This window comes from Lissotriton helveticus, chromosome 2_1 (assembly GCF_964261635.1).
Source record: "Lissotriton helveticus chromosome 2_1, aLisHel1.1, whole genome shotgun sequence".
Lineage (NCBI taxonomy): Eukaryota > Metazoa > Chordata > Amphibia > Caudata > Salamandridae > Lissotriton > Lissotriton helveticus.
This window is the reverse complement of record NC_136059.1, coordinates 1,638,472,160-1,638,489,671: the sequence shown is the minus strand read 5'-3', so window position 1 is coordinate 1,638,489,671 and position 17,512 is coordinate 1,638,472,160.

The window sequence follows — 17,512 nt, the reverse complement described above, 5'->3', positions numbered from 1 at the left end:
ATTTAAACAAGGCCAGGATGAAGGTTTACAGCTACCACTGGACCACCATGGGACTAGGGTTGCGGGCAGGGGTGGCCACTATCAGAAACTTGATAAAGGGAACCACCCTACTTGGTATTATTCCTACTCTTTCGTTTGATGTGAAAAACGACTTTTCTTCTTTTTAGGAGGCTTGGGAATGTAAATGATAAAGAAGGCATTAAATTGAAAATTAAAAATCCACATGCCACCAAAATGTACACTGTGGCTTATATTCCTCTCAGCAGCTAACGTGTACACATGTGTGCACAGATATGTTTTGGGATTCGTTTGTGTGTGTTTATGAGTAGAAGAGAGAGAAATAAAATCCTACCCTGCTGTTTGTATATACTCATAAAAAATAAAACGTTTCAATGTTGTTGTATGGACTGCCTCTGTCAGTGCGGACAGTTCCCTATGTATTCTGCACAATGTGCCATCTGTATTCTTTAGAGAGAAAGACGAGTGAGAAGAAATAAAGAGAACACACAAACACAGAAAACATCGACACCAGTACAACATAGCACAAGCATCAAAACAAGCCACAACTATGCAAAGAGGACAGAAAATGCAGTTCAAAGCAACACATTCAAAGTTTTAAGAAGGCAGCGACCTAACACAACAAAACATTACCTCACCACAATGACACAACAAAACGGAGCAAAAATGCAAGCAAAACACAAAAATAACAACACATAACAGAAGCAAAACAAAAGTACAACATAAACACGACGGTCCCTACCACATCAACTGTACAAAAAGCACAGCACAATTGCATTGGGGTTTAGATGTTGGAGTATGCTGTTTGGTGTTCTTGTTTTGTTTTAGTCTGTTAATATGACCTCTTGTTGTTCTGTTCTATATTGGTGTAAGTTGTTGCTGTGTTTGTTGATATTTTCTGGTTTTGTTTGGAACTGTTGTTATCTTCTTGCTGTGCAGTTGTTTTGTTCGTGTGGTATTGGGTATTGCCCTGTAGTTGGTGTATTTCTGGTGCGCTGTGTTGGATTGTTATATTGTGTTCTTTTGCTGTTGTGCAGTGTATTTGCTGTCGTTTTGTGGAATTGTTGGGTCATTGCTGTGTTGTGGTTTTGCATGTGTGTTGTCTTTTTATTGCTGATTTTTTTTTGCTGATCAGTTTTGTGATGCTTTAATATATTGTTGTGTTATTTTTTTCTTGTTGTGTTACGTTTTGTGCTATTGCTGTACCCTACTGCCGTCCGTCTACTTTAATATGTACATTTATTTTTGCACATATTAATATCCCCAAAAACAAACTTTCATCTCGGTAACAAAAAGTATTCCAAGAACAGCGTTGTGAATGACATGTAATGCCACGACCAAAATGTTTGAGACCCAACTCAGTGTGAAAAATATCTTATAATAATAAATTACAGGCGAGTTCTTTTTTCAGAAATAGCCTGAAATAACGTATTACAGCAAACTTCTGGCATTACAGTTCAGGCCTGATGTCAAAATGTCGGCTGCCAGACCTAGCGCGTTGTTACAGTGATATGGCTAATGGCTGAGAACAGTGGAAGCCGACACTAATGCATTGAATGGCACTGGGGGCCTCTGATTTCATGTTCCTGCAGGGCTTGCTTTCCTTTTCAAATGATGCGCCTATGAACTTTCTTTGAGACTTCAAAGACGTGCAGCGATAAGGAAGCACTTAAAGGGTTCTGCTTTTCTTTCCTGCACGTCACTCCATCTCCCCCATCACTTCACAGTTTACAGCAGGACTGTCCATATCCATTATCCGAAATATGCATATTAGTGTGTTGATTAGTTTTCTGGTACCTTAAAGCTAAGCTGCTGCAGCACACAGAGGCTTTTCAAAGTAAAACACGACTAAAAACTCCAGTATTTTCAGGGCACATAGTCCATGCGTGATGATGATGTATTTTTCATGGTACAGATATTCTTTTGCAACAGAAGGAGCCTAATTCAGAGTAGCAAAGAAGCAGGAGAGTGATCAATTAATGTAAAGAATAAAGTGTTCTTTTCTGCAGGACTGGACTGGGCTTCCGTCTCATCGGACATTACCCCATGGGACTAGAGCTTGTCAGTGCCACTTTCTAAATCTCCGGGCACCTGCTGGGCCCTCTGTCGCTTTATTGGAGCATGCACAGTGGAAGGCATGAGCAAAGGTACTAGTTACGAGGAAAAGTTCCTCGATGGGTAACTCCTCCCGATATGGGCCCATAGAATTCTAGTGCTTTCACCGACCTCGCAGTTCCACAGCCTAGTCCCATTTTGGGAGGTGTTATCGATCGAGGAGGACTTCCTCATAACTAGCACCTTGATTGTGCATCCTAGATCCAGGAGATTACCAGGACCCAATACATTTCTGTTTGACTCAAGGCAACATTACATTTTAGACCTGATGAAGACTTGCATTGATGTTTTAACCCCTTCGCTGCGGCGGCTATTCCGCCGCAGCGCTAAGGGGGAGGCGGGGCCGCGCGGCGGTCCCGTGCTCGTGACGGAACCGCTCCGTCACGGCCCGCGGGTGAGCTGTGCTTGTGACGGAACGGTTCCGTCACGGCCCCGCCCGCCTAATAGAACCTTCAGCGCAGGCGCGGAATTCGCGCCGCGCAGGCGCGGCGAGCGGGCCGTGACGGAACCGTTCCGTCACCCGCACAGCCCACCCGAGGCTCGTGACGGAACGGTTCCGTCACGAGCATGGGAGGGGTTAATAAACATGGCGAATAAGGGTCGAAACGTCGACAATTTACATATCCTGCCCATACTAGATTTCAAGTTTGGCAATAAGCAGAAAAGATAAACCTGCACAGCTGGGAAATTGGAGATTTCCTGTGAAAGACGGGCTTTGTATTTATGGAATTGAAATTGCCATAACAAATCTTGAGAGATCATTCTGTTTTTATCATTATTCATTAAGTTACATGACTTCACCAATTGCACTGCACAAGCACTTTTTACATGTCACTTTAGAAGCAGCCCTTCTTTGTTTGTTTCATGTAATTTTGAGATAACAAGATTGAATATACAAAAGAAACGCGAAACCAAACCCATGTGTGTTTGTAGTTATTTATTTGTGTAAAGGAATTGAAAGAGATATATATTTACTCCAGTGTTAATGACAAAAAATTAACATATAAAATTCATGTTTTTTCTCCCCAACAGAACCTTTTGTTTTTATATATCATGTTACATAGCCAGTTTCTGAGTGACACAGGTTTAACCATTTGTTAAATAATGATTTAATCCTATAGATAAAGTATTCTGTTACGTTATGCTAGCTACATAAGGTTACGTTGCTTTGCTTCGACAGTGTGTACTAAACAAAATCTAGATACATGGCCGCTATGGAGTACTGTTAAACAGCCGTGGCCCGTGGAAGGAGTTCCGTGGGGCGGGGTAGGGGCAGGGTGGGGGGTTGTAAACACTGGAATATGGATGTACGGAGGTAAGTAAACATGTAAATAAATAAAACGAATTTCGTTGTGCGTGCTGCATCGCAAAACACAATGCAGCGCGCGCAACAAAATTCATTTTATTTATTTAAATGTTTACTTATCTCCGTACATCCATATTCTGGTGTTTACTACCTCCCGCCCCGCCTCACCGCCCCATGGAACTCCCTCTACGGGCCGTGGCTGCTGTTAAATTAGGAAGCACCTCCCAAAAGACATGGGAAGATACTTGTTTTCTTGCCAAAATACTAGCGTTAGAGAGGGGGTGCGTTATGAATGGAAACACAGCACAAAACATGCTTTGTAAAGACTTAGCTTCAAAAAGGAGCACAAAATGGTTGGGAGGGATTAATACAAACAATCAATACAAGTCGGGGTTGGTTAATTCCCAAACTAACGGAAAGCAATTCTACAATTTATTTAGCACATTACTATACAATGATCACAAAACTGGTCATCATCATGATTACTAATTTTATTTATAGTAATCTGTACTTCAAAACTGATAGTACTATTTTTAACAAATCACATTCTATGTTATATCAAATGTACATATATACAATTATCTGTAATCACCGGAAAAACCTATATCTACAGAACAATTTCGGAATCGCAAACAGCATAAATATGTCACATAAATCAGGAAATAAGTTCATAAAACAATTCCATTTTCACCCCACAAAAATAAGAATCATGGGCAGTGTCCCCCTATTTAATCAGGAGGTCCACTAAGAGGAAGTCGTGTACAAACACAATCGGTTCAAGAAAAATATATGAACCTGACTTCAAACTTGTGTTTAACCAAACTAATACTCAGGTACACCGTATCCACAAACTCCTCTTGTCAAGAATCAACTGTCAAAAGACTTACAGCAGTTCATTGTTGGCTAACTGGAGATACTCTGGGAGCTGCATTCCAGCAAGTCACTTTGTTTGTTCACAAAGCTTTTGCTGTGACAGACTCATGGCTTACTACTGAAATTCTAGTAGTAAGCCAGTAATACTCCCAGTCTACTCCTGAAATTCTCGGGTAAGCCGGTGGTACTACGAGAGTAAGCCAAACCTACGTGTATACCAATCTTTGTGAATCAGACTTTATGTGTTATGTTATATGTAATATTATGTTACTTCTGCCATGTTATGTTATGTTATTTAATGCTAGGCGATGCTATGCTATGTAACATTATGTTATGTTCTGTTATTTTATGCTATGCTATGTTATGTTATGCAATGTTATGTTTATGCAAACTGGCCAGACCCCACTGCTCACTCTACAGTCCAAGCTACAAGGCCCCATCCTCTCTGCAGGGAATAAGGCCATCTAACTGATCCAACTTCTAAGTTTATTCCATAATTACTCAACATCGTTCAAGCACAACGAATGTTTAAGATCCAGATGCAACAAAAGCTCACGTCAGTCGTGAACGGCTGTCACTTAAGTGAAACAGAAATACTGCCTGAATGTACCGTGTCCTCTTGAAATCATGCTCAGCGTTTGCTTCCTTTGATTAACCGTGTCTGGAGTCTGAACAAGACAGACGAGCTGGGCCCGATGCACGGACAGGAAATATGTGCGCTGCTTTGATGGTTCGCAATAGTGGTATTTTTCATACACGTCATTTTTCTCACTGCTAGAGCAAAAATGTTACCTGGTGCAAAACAGAGATTAAAATGAGCAAATACAATGAGGACTCAAAGGCGCCTGATTGCCAAAGCAGGCACTGTGCATGCAAGAAGGAACGAAGCATAATAACAGGTGCTTCCGTGAGTGTCATTTGGGCACTACTTTGCTTCTCTGTGGGTGAACTAGGGGCGTGCAAATCTTTTTTTTTCACTTGCACAATTAGGCCAAGTTTGTGCACTTCACAACGTTTCCCAGTTTTCCAGAGCCTTCACCGGTGTAAAGTTTTGTAGTGATATAATGTTCACTACAACAAGGCCCAGCAGCGACAAAAAAGAATTTGTGTGCAATCCCTGCGCTTTGTGTCATATGAAATTCCCATGCTGAAAAAAACATTTAAATATTTCTCTTCAAATTTATATTGTTCGTAGTTTTTATATACATAATGGCATTGCACAGAACAAGACAAAGGGCAATATTGCAACGTATGGCTCCTGATTTGGCCAGTAACAGATGATAGAGGTGGATTCCGAATTACCAGTTGTGCAGAAACACCTCACTGCTGAATTCCTTTTTCTGTGCACATTTCACCAGAATTCCCCTGGCAAAAAGAGTCTGGGGAAAAGTGCTGTAATGAGGGAAAAATATTCAGGAAGCATCGTGTAATCTCTGGTTTTATGTGTTTATACCCTGTTCCTCATGGAACGCTCGGAATGTTGGAGTAACACTGCAGAATTACTCTGTTCCATGCTGTTGGTACATCTGGTTATAGAAGTAACACTGTAGTTTGTCCTAAACAGTTGTAAAGTTGTAAAATGGCCATTCTGTTTTCTAGAAAGTATATCTTCTGGCGAATAATTTCTTTAATTTTATTCAGGACATATGCAGTGGCGGCTCCTCCACTAAGGTGTAGGAGAGTCGCCCCACTGCTCTTAGAGCAGTAAAAAGGGGAACAATAAAACGATAATAACAAGGTTATTAGCGATTTATTTTTGGTTGCTGTGGGCTGGGTATGGGGTGGATGGGGATGGTGGTTCAGGGTTGGAGGAGGAGTGGACTGTGCACACTTATTGCTGTGCGCATGACTGCTTGGCCGGCTGTTTCGGTCGGCTAAGCAGTCACACTCCCTTTGCATATTCCCCAACAGGCTGTAATCGACTGCCTGGTGGGTAATATGCTTGGGCTCCCTGTCCCGGTCAGAGCACCGATCCGCAGCGCTCAGACAAATCACAACGCTGCATTGCAGTGTTGTGATTGGCTATGGGGTGCCTGTGTGCCAGGTGCTTCCTGCAGCTTCTTCGGAACTGTAGTCAGAAGAGCAAAGTAGCGGAAGAGATATGCAGACGCCGCAAAAGGTACAATAACACGTTCCGTGCTCCCGTCAGCCGTTGGCCGACGGGAGCACTGCCTCGCGGGTGCTGCCGTCGGCCACCGGCCGACAGAGCCCCGCCCACTCAATAGAAAGCCCGCAACGCAGCGGAAAAACCGCCGCGGTTAAGGCGTTAAGGTACGTTTTTCAACCCTGACCATCCCACCCCCATTCCCTACAAGCAACCACTGGACATATGTGACACAAATTGTCGCCAAAGTCACATATTTCATGCAGATGTCTCATAGTGAGAAATATTGCAAACTATGGTGTTGCAAAGGTTCTAGGGATCTTTGTGAAGGTTGCAAATAAGAAAGTGTGTATCTTCACACACCTAGATAAAAAGAACTGAAAAAGGTATGCCGTCAGATATAGCAACAGGTTTGTGTTTCCACTATGATGCTAAAAAATGATTTTGCCTGTCCTCCTAAATTTTTACTAACAAGTTCCATAGAGGGAGGAAATTTATTTTCAGGACTTCTGAAGAATACACTCTCAAGACAGCATTGCTGATGATTAACTGCGAAAAGGATAAGCATCAGTGGTTTGTGAAGAGCAGCTTTTAGACTGACAGAATGCTGAAGTTTTCTTGGAATTAATGAATCTCACATCAGGAGATAGAAGTCAAACCATGCATCCCCACCAAGGGCGACGTGGAATGTATATCTGCCCCTTGGAGGCCCTGCCTGTCAATAGCACAACATTTGTAGTCTTTAAACAAATTTTTTTTAAGTACAAGTAAAGCACACCCACGTTATTGGACACCACAATCACGTCACTGGAGTACATGCCACCTTGTCCGCTATGGGTGCCATAGTGGGAGAATTATTTCTTGCGCAGAATACGTCTTCCACCTGTGTCTAATGTTTCCAGTCATGGCTTCAAAGCACCTCTATCCTTCTTTTATATATTTACAAAACTAAGCCTGTAACTGCATTAGTATATATTGTTCTTTTTTATTTTATTTTTGGGTCTTTTCTACATACAGCTATAGCTATAGCTATCTGTTGGCCAAACCTATTGGTTCCAAATATATATATATATATATATATATATATATATATATATATATATATATATATATATATATATATATATATATATATATATATATATATATATATATATATATATATACTGGGCTTCGGGTCAGCTCTTTGAACATTTTCATGTCTTTGTTGCCTATTTCCCTTCCCTACTCCTGATTCAGTGGCTTTCCTCCTATTCATGTGTATGTCTCACCCAGGAGCATTTTGATCTCACAATTTCCTTTTAGGTAGACTTGTATTCTTCTACGGTTACTTTTCCTGCATTCAAGGACTTCTTTTTTCTTTTTCTGTAAGCACTCCATGAGAGAGTTCCTTCCTCACACACGTTCCCACAACTACAATTGGCACATCTCTGACCACCTCTCTCTGCGTTATGTAGAGGCCAAGGATTGAATGTGCACTGTGAGAAACTCGCCCTGCCTTTAGCCTCACTATCAGAGCTCTCAATCCCGCACCTTCCTAAGGACGTACCCACAACCTGAACTCACTCAGACACTTGAAATTGTTCAAAGTATAGACTACACCAGAGTGATATGTTGTGTAAAAAATGCAGATTGAAAAAAAGCATATATTCTTATGTAAAGGGGGATTTTATTGCTTACATAGAGCACGTTAATAATTTTAAAGTTATTGTAGAAAAATCGATCAGTGTTTTTTCAAGTAAGGTTAAGGACACGAATATAAGGACTAGTTTAACAGACAGACAGTTTCTAATTGCTGCCGGGTCTGAAATCTGGCAGGACCCCACTTAAGAGTCGTCACCGCCTTTGTAAAACCTTTGACATCACTCTCTTCTCCTACCCCTCTTTTTCTTCTAGCCCTCTCTCTGTTTGGGGCATCCTTACGCCTTCTTTCCTTCTCCTCACCCCCTCCTGTCTTTCCCTCTCGGGCCTATAATATAATCATTAATGCCTCATACCCACATCTGTGCTATAGATCTGTTTATTCGTCTGCCTATATTTGGCCTTATGCATGGATGTATTCATAAACTACAAGTATTGTCTTCATTACGATTGCCCATTACCGTTTTTATCACCCCCTCCCTTTTTCTTTGTACCCCTAAAAACAAAAAAAATATTTGAAATTAAAAAAAGCCTTGCTTATTTATCTAATCCCTTGTGTACACAGTGTACCCACTGAGTTCATTATGCATGCATGGGATTAAGAAAAATGTTTAAGTTTTTTTATATCCACAGTAACTTTTTGTCACAAATGGCACCTTCTGCTATACATATCTTTCAAGACCTTCCCAGTTCATGCATATATCCATACCTATTGCTCCACCCCACTCCTCATCCACTTGGATGTACAATAGATGCATAAATAAGAACAAGAAATGTATTTACACACCATTGTGGCTACCCAAAACGATACAACTTTGTGGGTATTCGGTAGGGGTGTGTGGAAATGCAAAGTTGCTTGACTCCTAAATTCATGATTGTTTTGTTTTAAAAACCTAGCACATATTGTTTAGTGTGAAGTTCACATTTTTTTTTAATTAAGTTTAGCTTCAGTAGCCCTTCATAGCAGATGTTAAACTTTTCTGCTGTGAGAAGAGCAGCAAGGGAACAGTTACTGCTTGGCAGCCATGATGTGTGAAAACTTCCAACCCTGTATTATCTGATGCTCCATCCCTTTCTTCCTGCATCTGCCGCAAAGTCCCATTTCTTCTCCCGCCGGTACTTCAAACCCAGTGCTCTAGACCCTCCTTCAATACCCACGTATTATAAGGGATGTACACCGGCAACTTGTGAAAAATGTTCACTATGTGAGGAGGAAGTAGAGTATGTGAGGAAGGAGTTGGTTGTTAGAGGGGGGAAGCTTTGTACCAAGTACAGTGTGAGGTACTTTAACTCACTACCTCACCCCTCCCATGTTCGTCAGCATGTTTGACATATCGTCTGGGTACTGGCAGATTGCCTTGGCAAAGGGGCACAAGATAGGCCAGCGTTTTCAGCAACAGTAGGGCACTATCATTTATGCCTTTTGGACTGAAGGATGCCCCGCCACCTTCCAGAGGTTGGTCAACCAGGTCCTGGCTGGGTTGAAGAACTTCAGTACCGTCTACCTTGACGACATTACAGTTTTCAGCTTAAGTTGGGAGGACCATTTGCACGACCTGTGTGAAGTTTTGAGGGCCCGCAAAGTGCAGGCCTCATTTTCAAGGCCAGTAAGTGCCAGATGGGGCAGGTGTCTGTGATTTACTCGGGACACCAAGTAGGAGTCAGCAAGATGCAGCCCCTGCAACCAAAGATTGATACCATTCTGGCCTGGGCACCCCCCAAGACCCAGACAGAGGTGAGAGTCTTCTTAGGGCTCACTGGTTCCTACAGGAGATTTGTCAAGGGATACTGCGCCACTGTTGCCCCATAGACAGAGCTGCCTTCCAGGAAGAAACCCCATCAGGATCTGGACAGAGGCGTGCCAGACTGCTTTTGAGAGCCTCAAGGAGGCCATGTGCATGATGCCTGTACTCAAGACTCCTGATTTCTCCAAAGAATCTGTGATGCAGGCTAATGCCTCTGAGCATGGCGTGGTGGCTGTGCCTTTACAGCTAAACTTTGAAGGCCTTGATCAACCTGTAGCTTTCATCAGTAGGAAGTTACTTCCCAGGTAACAGAGGTGGAGCGCAATAGAAAGGGAAGCTTTTGCTGTGGTTTGGACACTGATGAAGCTAAGATCCTACTTGTTTGTGACTCACTTGTGGGTTTAGACAGACCACAGGCCTCTCAGATGGTTAATGCAGATGAGGGGTGAAAATCCTAAACTGTTGAGGCTGTCCATCTCCCTACAGGGAATGGAATAATGTCCTGGAATAGAGCATGCCAACGCTAATGCACTTACAAGGTTTTTCTGCCTTAGTGATGAGAACACCCCAAGAGGTTGGGTAGTTCGCCCCACTTTCTGATGAGGGGACCCGTGTTAGACCTGGCATCTTTTGGCGTGGTTTCCCCTGTCTTTTTGCTTCTGACCTGCTTCTGTTTGTGTGCTGAACTTCGTTTTGGCTGGTTTTAGGACTCTGGGCACTTTACCACTGCTGAAAGTGCATGTTCTCTGTGTTTAAAATGTATTGGCATTTATGTTCTCCATGATTGGCATATTTGATTTACTAATAAGTCCCTAGTACAGTGCACTGTGGGTGCCCAGGGACAGTAAATCAAATGGGATTAGTGGGCCTATAGCACTGATTGTGCTACCCACCTGAATAGATCTGAAACCCTTCATCAGGCCTCCCACTGCAGAGCCTGTTTGGGCAGTTTTAAACTACCATGTCGACCGGGCGAGTTCACAAACTTGCCAGACCCAAACCTTCCCTTTTATTACATGTGAGGCACCCCTAAGTTAGGTCCTAGATAGTTCCATGGAGAGAGTGCCGAATATTTCAAAGGTAGGACATGTGCTTTTAAGTTTTACATGTCCTGGTAGTGAAAAACAGCTGAATTAGGTTTTCATTCCAGCAAATCATGTCTCCCCCTTAGGTTAGCATTGGAGCTGCCTTGCAACATATTACAAGTGTATCTTCCAATTGGGAGCAGCGAGAAAATTGGAGTTTGGTGTCTCTGGACTCACAGTATATTGGCACATCTTTTAGGGAACTTGGTTTTTAAAATAAAAGTCTGAAAATGGCACGTTTAGAAAGTTGGTATTTTCTTTCTTTAACTATTCTGTGACTCTGCCTGCTCCTAAAATACATGTCTGGGTTGGATAACAGTTGAGTTTTGTGAATTCACTATAGACAGTCACACACAAATGGAGCTGAGGTGTGCCCTGAATATCCTGATAGCCCATCGCCAGGTTGATTGGTCTTCCTGAGCTAGAGTGGTGGGAGGGGTTGACACTCGCACCTGAATACGGCTGTGTCTGTCCCCACACAAAGAGCTGCCTATCCCCTGTAGTGTGCCAGGAGCCAGGGTCAAGAAGGTCAGGGTCTTGTGCACTACAAAGACCTTCCTTTGAGGTCTCTGCTGCAAAGGCTAAAACGGGTAAGAGTACTAGACCTCTCACAATATATACTCAGAACACTTATGGAGTGAGGAAATTCTGCCAGGAAAAAGAGCTGGTGTGCTGCAAGGAGGGACTGCAATTTTGCTGTTTGCTTTGCTGTGTTGACCTGTCTGCTGCGTCTTGCGTGGGAGTAAGAGGACTGGACTTTGCTCTCTGCATCCTGCTGCCAAAGTTTCTCGAAGGGCTTGAGTTGAGCTTGCCTCCTCTTGGAAGTCTCAGGGCCATCAAAGACCTCAACTGCATCACCTGGGCTCCTCTGCTGAGAGCCCTACTCTACCAAGTAGTGTCAAATCCAGTTTCTGGTCCCTTGGAAGTGAGTTTTTCGTGCTAAAGAAGAAGAAAGCAGTACATCGACTTTGAGTGAAACCTAATGCCCGGCACCACTCTTCAACACCGCACAACTGCTCACACCGAGTCTGTGGCCCCAAGTTGAAGCAATGACCGCAAATTACAAAAGTGGCCCGATGCCATTGCAGCATCTCCGAAGCTCTGCCACAGCGTGAGGCTAGAGCGCCGCATCCCCAAAGTCAAAGACGTCTGACTCTTACTCAGCCACAACACCTGTTGCCCCATGGTATGACTTCACCACCGTAAAGTCGACGGCTCACAGCTTGACCACTGACACTACATTGAAACTGCACCACCATCAAAACCGACACCTCGCTGCCAACGCTGCATCACCTCCCATGCACCCTGCAACGTTCTTATGCATGGGGGACACGTAGGGACACAGAACATGGCAAAATTTACTTTTCCACATTCCCTCCTTGTCACTACGTTTCCATCAAGAAACATCAATATTCATGATACCATCTATCATTTCATACAGTATCATTTGCTCGTCTCGAATTTTCTTGGAACGGGATTTAGGACGGGACTTGGGACTAGGAATACAAGAGGTAGCACAAATGCCGCAAATCGCAGGGCCACATTGTATACAGAGGCAGCAACTGAATATGATCGCTACTGCAATACCTAGAAAGGACAATACTTTCCATCCCCAGGCAGAAATTATACTCCAAAACCAACTGGACCATGTCCAGGTGCCTGGATTCTGGTGTAACTGATGGGCAATTTTATGAAGTCTGGTTATAGCTGAATAAACAGACGGCGCGTTATTAGGAATGAAAATGCAGCAACTAGATCCGATGACTCTACATGCTCCTCCTCTATCGGCCAGTATGACGTCAAGAACGAGACGATTTTGCAAAACTACAAATCTCATAGCAGATTGCTCTTCGGTTAAGTTACCTAGAGCAGAGGCAGTCTCGTTCACTACTGCTTCAAGGGTTCTGGTTAACCTACGGATTAGCTTACTATTCTGGATAGGGCCTATAAAGAAGAAGAATCCTCTATTAAAGTATGTATACTGTTCTAGAGCAGTTTCAGTTTGATCGACAACTGGGGACTCGATCTCCCTTCTATGTCTAATGTGTACTAGATGTGTGTTTCTGTGATAATCAGATGGGGCTAGGAAAACTGGTGGCAGTAGGAAGGCAATGTAACAGGTTCCCTCCCAATAGAGGGGCAGACGAACATATGCGGTCTGACCACAAACAAAATAAGAATGACGTGAAGCTTTGAAAATAGATTTCCCACTGTCACTATACTTGACAATAGTAGTACAATCACTATGTCCTACATGTACGGAACCGTTATTTCGGACACATAATTCGCCTTTGACTGGTAATACTGAAATAGCAGGTAAGTCTGGAGTAGGATCAGACTGAACATTCAGGACCATGAAATTCGAAGAATAATTACCCAAATTATAAACTTCATTTTCTAGATCTAACCCTGTTCTGTGGGGAAGACCTTGCTTGTCTGGAAAACATGTACTGTTCAGAAGGGACATATCAGTTGAGGATGACGTTAACATGGACCAGGCTCCACATGAGCCATTATGTGAGAATGGATAAGGAAAGAGTGGCAGAACTCCCTTAGGTGTCTGGAAAGGGGGGAGTCGACCACACACCCAACAATTTGTGGCATTGCTGGTCTGGTGTGAATAATGTAACATACGGATGAATGAATTGTTGCGCATAGCAAGACGATAAGACAGTTCGTGAGGAGGTAGATCACTAAACGTGTGCTCTACTGTAGCATTAGAAGACTTATTTACATGAGAAATTGGAAAACATAAATGAAATGCATAACTCGTGCAGGTAACCATCAGGCTGAGAAACAATATAAAACTTAGAAAAACGATACATCGGATTGAGTTTTGACTAACTCTCTCGCTATGGGGGTCTATTTCATACATGTCAGATACCTGTCTAACCGTTTCACCTAGGGGAGGACTTAGACAATTAAACTGGCTGACTTATTTTACTAGACCGGAGCTTCTTTTTATACTCCTGCTGCGGAGTTTTCTCTAACAGGGAGGGCTTGGTATCAATGTCATTTGCGGGACAGTCCTTAAGAATAGTATCTTGGCAGTCTTTAGGTAAAATGCAGTCCTTGGCAAAAGTTTTAGGTTTTAGTCCGTGAAATTTCTTGACGTGAGACAGATGGACCCACCCCTTACGGCCCTCCAACTTCACAGCCGTACGGGTGGTCAGAAGGACTTGCTTCGGCTCCTTCCAGCGAGGCTCCAGCGGACTTGAACGATCAAAATTCCGGACAAGAACCAAGCTTCCTGGAACAATTTCATGCGGTTTCACCTCGGTATTGTCTGGAAATGCGGCGGCAACCTGTGAACGACAAGAGTGTAGGGCAGACATCAAGGAAGCTAGGTAATCTGTCAGCATATTACTGGAAACATCTGTAATACTTCGGGGTCTAGGTGTACCCCACATATTTGGGGGGCGGCCGAATACGACCTCATACGGGGACAGACCTGATCTGGAATGTGCGACCATGCGCATATAAAACAACGCAACTGGCAGGGCTACTAGCCAGTCTACACCTTTCTCTTTGCATACTTTGGCAATACGGATTTTCAAGGTTTGATTATGTCTCTCTACGAGACCGGCTGCTTCAGGATGGCGTACACAATGGAACTTCCACTGGTACCCTAACAAAAGGGAAACGTGCTTCATTAATTCAGATGAGAAGGGCTGGCCGTTATCAGAATATACGACCCTAGGGAGTCCATAACGGGGGAAGAATTCACGAACCAGCTGCTTGGCAGTGGTCGCGGCTGTGTAATCTGGGACTGGATATGCTTCTGTCCACCTGGACAAAGCGCATACAACTACAAGGACATACTTGAAACCTCGACATCGCTCCATCTGAATATAATCCATCTGGAGGACTTCAAAAGGGTGGTCAGGGGGCTGGAATCCACCTTGTTCCACCGGGACACTTTTACCTGGATTGAATTGACAACATATCATACAAGTACGGACTTTCTGCTTGGCTGCAGCTCGTAAATGCTTGTTAAACCAAATGTTCTGGATACTGTCTAACATGGCTTTTTCTCCTAAGTGTGCAGGACTATGTGCGGTATTGATAATGACTTGAACCATTGAGTCGGGGAGAAACCATGTGGCTCTACCCTTCGTCAACCATCCCTGATCTGTCTGGACCCCTCCTTGTTCGGACCATTTCTTAATTTCCTCGGGAGTAGGATGTAACTGGATATCTATGACATCCTGAGTAGGGTCCTTAACTGTCATACAAGTAGTCTGTTCTAGAGTGGATGTCGGTGTCTTGTTAACTGGTATGTCTGATGTCTGAGCTGTAAGCTTGGCTGTTCGATCTGCTAGATCATTACCTTGGGAAATAATGTCTGTAACTTTCGTATGTGCTTTGCACTTCATGATAGCGATAGATGTCGGTAAATGTATTGCATCTAACAGAGCTTGAATAAGGAAACCATGCTGAATCTTGGTTCCATGAGAAGTCATGAAACCTCTCTCCTGCCAGAGCACTCCGAAGTCGTGTACAACTCCGAATGCGTAGCGTGAATCTGTGTAGATATTAACTTTCAGGTTCTTGGCATGTATGCAGGCTTGTGTCAGAGCAACTAGCTCTGCTGCTTGAGCAGACAGGGTGTCAATACGATGTGTTTCAATAACTTCAGTGTCAGTGGTCACTGCATACGCGGCTACTAGTTCTCCTGTACTCATTCTCATACATGAACCATCCACATAAAGTGTCAGGTCGGGATCTGGTAATGGAATATCTGTCAGGTCTTGTCTTGGTTTAGTCATAGTGTTAACAATTTCCACACAGTCATGTGTGGCAGGATTTGAAGTAACTGACGGTAACAGTGTAGCAGGATTTAGAACGTTGCAGCGTCTAATTTCTATGTGTGGCTGGAACAGTGTCAGTTCATAACCTGTCAAACGTGCAATTGTCAAGTGCTGGGTCTGTGTTCGGTTTAGAAGAACTTCCACGGAGTGTGGAACTTGTACTGTCAGGGAGTGTCCTAATACTATGGAATCACTTTGTCTAATAGCTAGTGCTGTGGCTGCAACTGACTTGAGGCACGCAGGCAGAGCCTGGGCTACTGGATCTAGTGTGCTCGAAAAATAAGCACAGGGCTTGTATTGTCCGGCTTGATCTTGTGTGAGAACAGATAATGCTGTACCATCACGTTCTGTGACAAAAAGTGTAAAAGGCTTACTGTAGTTCGGTGTAGCTAGAACAGGAGCTTGGCATAAGGCTTTCTTTAATTCATTGAAACTAAGTGTATGTTCAGATGTCCAAGGGAGGACAGTCGATACGGCTGCCTCCTGTGTCGTTAACTGTATCAGTGGCTTGGCTAGAAATGCATACTGAGGAATCCATTGTCTGCAATAAGAAGTGAGGCCGATAAAAGCACGTACCTCCTTCTGTGTCTTGGGCTGAGGGAGACTCGCTATTAACTGGATACGGTCAGGTGTCAACTGCCTACCCCACTTGGACAGTAAGTGGCCTAAGTAGATCACTTGCTGGACACAGAATTGAAGCTTTGAAGGAGACACCTTGTGCCCCATCTCGGCTAGGAAATACAGGACTGTAAGCGATGCTCGCTCGCAAGCACGTTCAGAACGGGCTGTGATCAGTAGATCATCGACATACTGGAGCAGGGCAGTGTCAGTTGGCATGTGAATGTTGTCTAGTTGTCTTTTAAGTGCTTGACTGTAAATACTAGGACTTTCTGTGAAACCTTGAGGAGCTCGTGTGAATTTATAGCTCCTTCCATTTAAACAAAAACCGAAAAGGTACTGGCTGACTGGATGAATTGGAACACTGAAAAATGCGTTTTTGAGGTATATGACTGTGAAAAATGTAGCCTCAGAATCAATGGCTGTCAATAGGGATGAGATATCTGGAACAACTGGATACTGGGGAATGATACATTTATTGAGTTCTCGAAGATCAATCACTAATCGATATACTGGGGGTGCATTTGGATCAGTACGTTTCATGACTGGAATGATAGGAGAATTACATACATTGGAGTCAGTTTCTACAACTACTCCTTGAGCAATGAGCTCGTCAATAATTTTGGATAAGGCTGCTACAGCCTCAGGTGGCAGTCTGTACTGTCTGATTCGTGGCAAGACTATACCTTGCTTGAGAGTCACACGATGAGGTGTGATTTGCATGAAACCAACATCAGTTGGACCTTGAGCCCATAGATGCTGCGGAACATTAGACAATCTTGGATCAAAATCACGCAAAACATAGTGACCCTTGAAGTCACGTAAAAACAAACGTATTCCCTCTGGGGAACAACAAATAACTGCACCTAATTCTTTCAGTGTCTTAATACCTAACAAATTTTCTGGACAGGACTTCGTAAGCAATAGATCAGTAGTTCGGGACAATGGACCTACTTCTAGAGTAACTGGTTTGGAAATCTCGTTAACAATTGGCTTTCCTGAAAATCCAAGGGAAACATTTCTAGAGCCTGAGAGCGGAGCCCCTGGAACCTCGTCGTGACTAATAGTCGTCCTACTTGCCCCTGTATCAATCAGAAACTTTCTGTCTTTCCCTAATACTTGACTGTGAACATAGGGACCTTCTTGATCTACAGGAATCTCGATGAGAGGCAAGCCTACCTCCCTCTCTAGGCTGT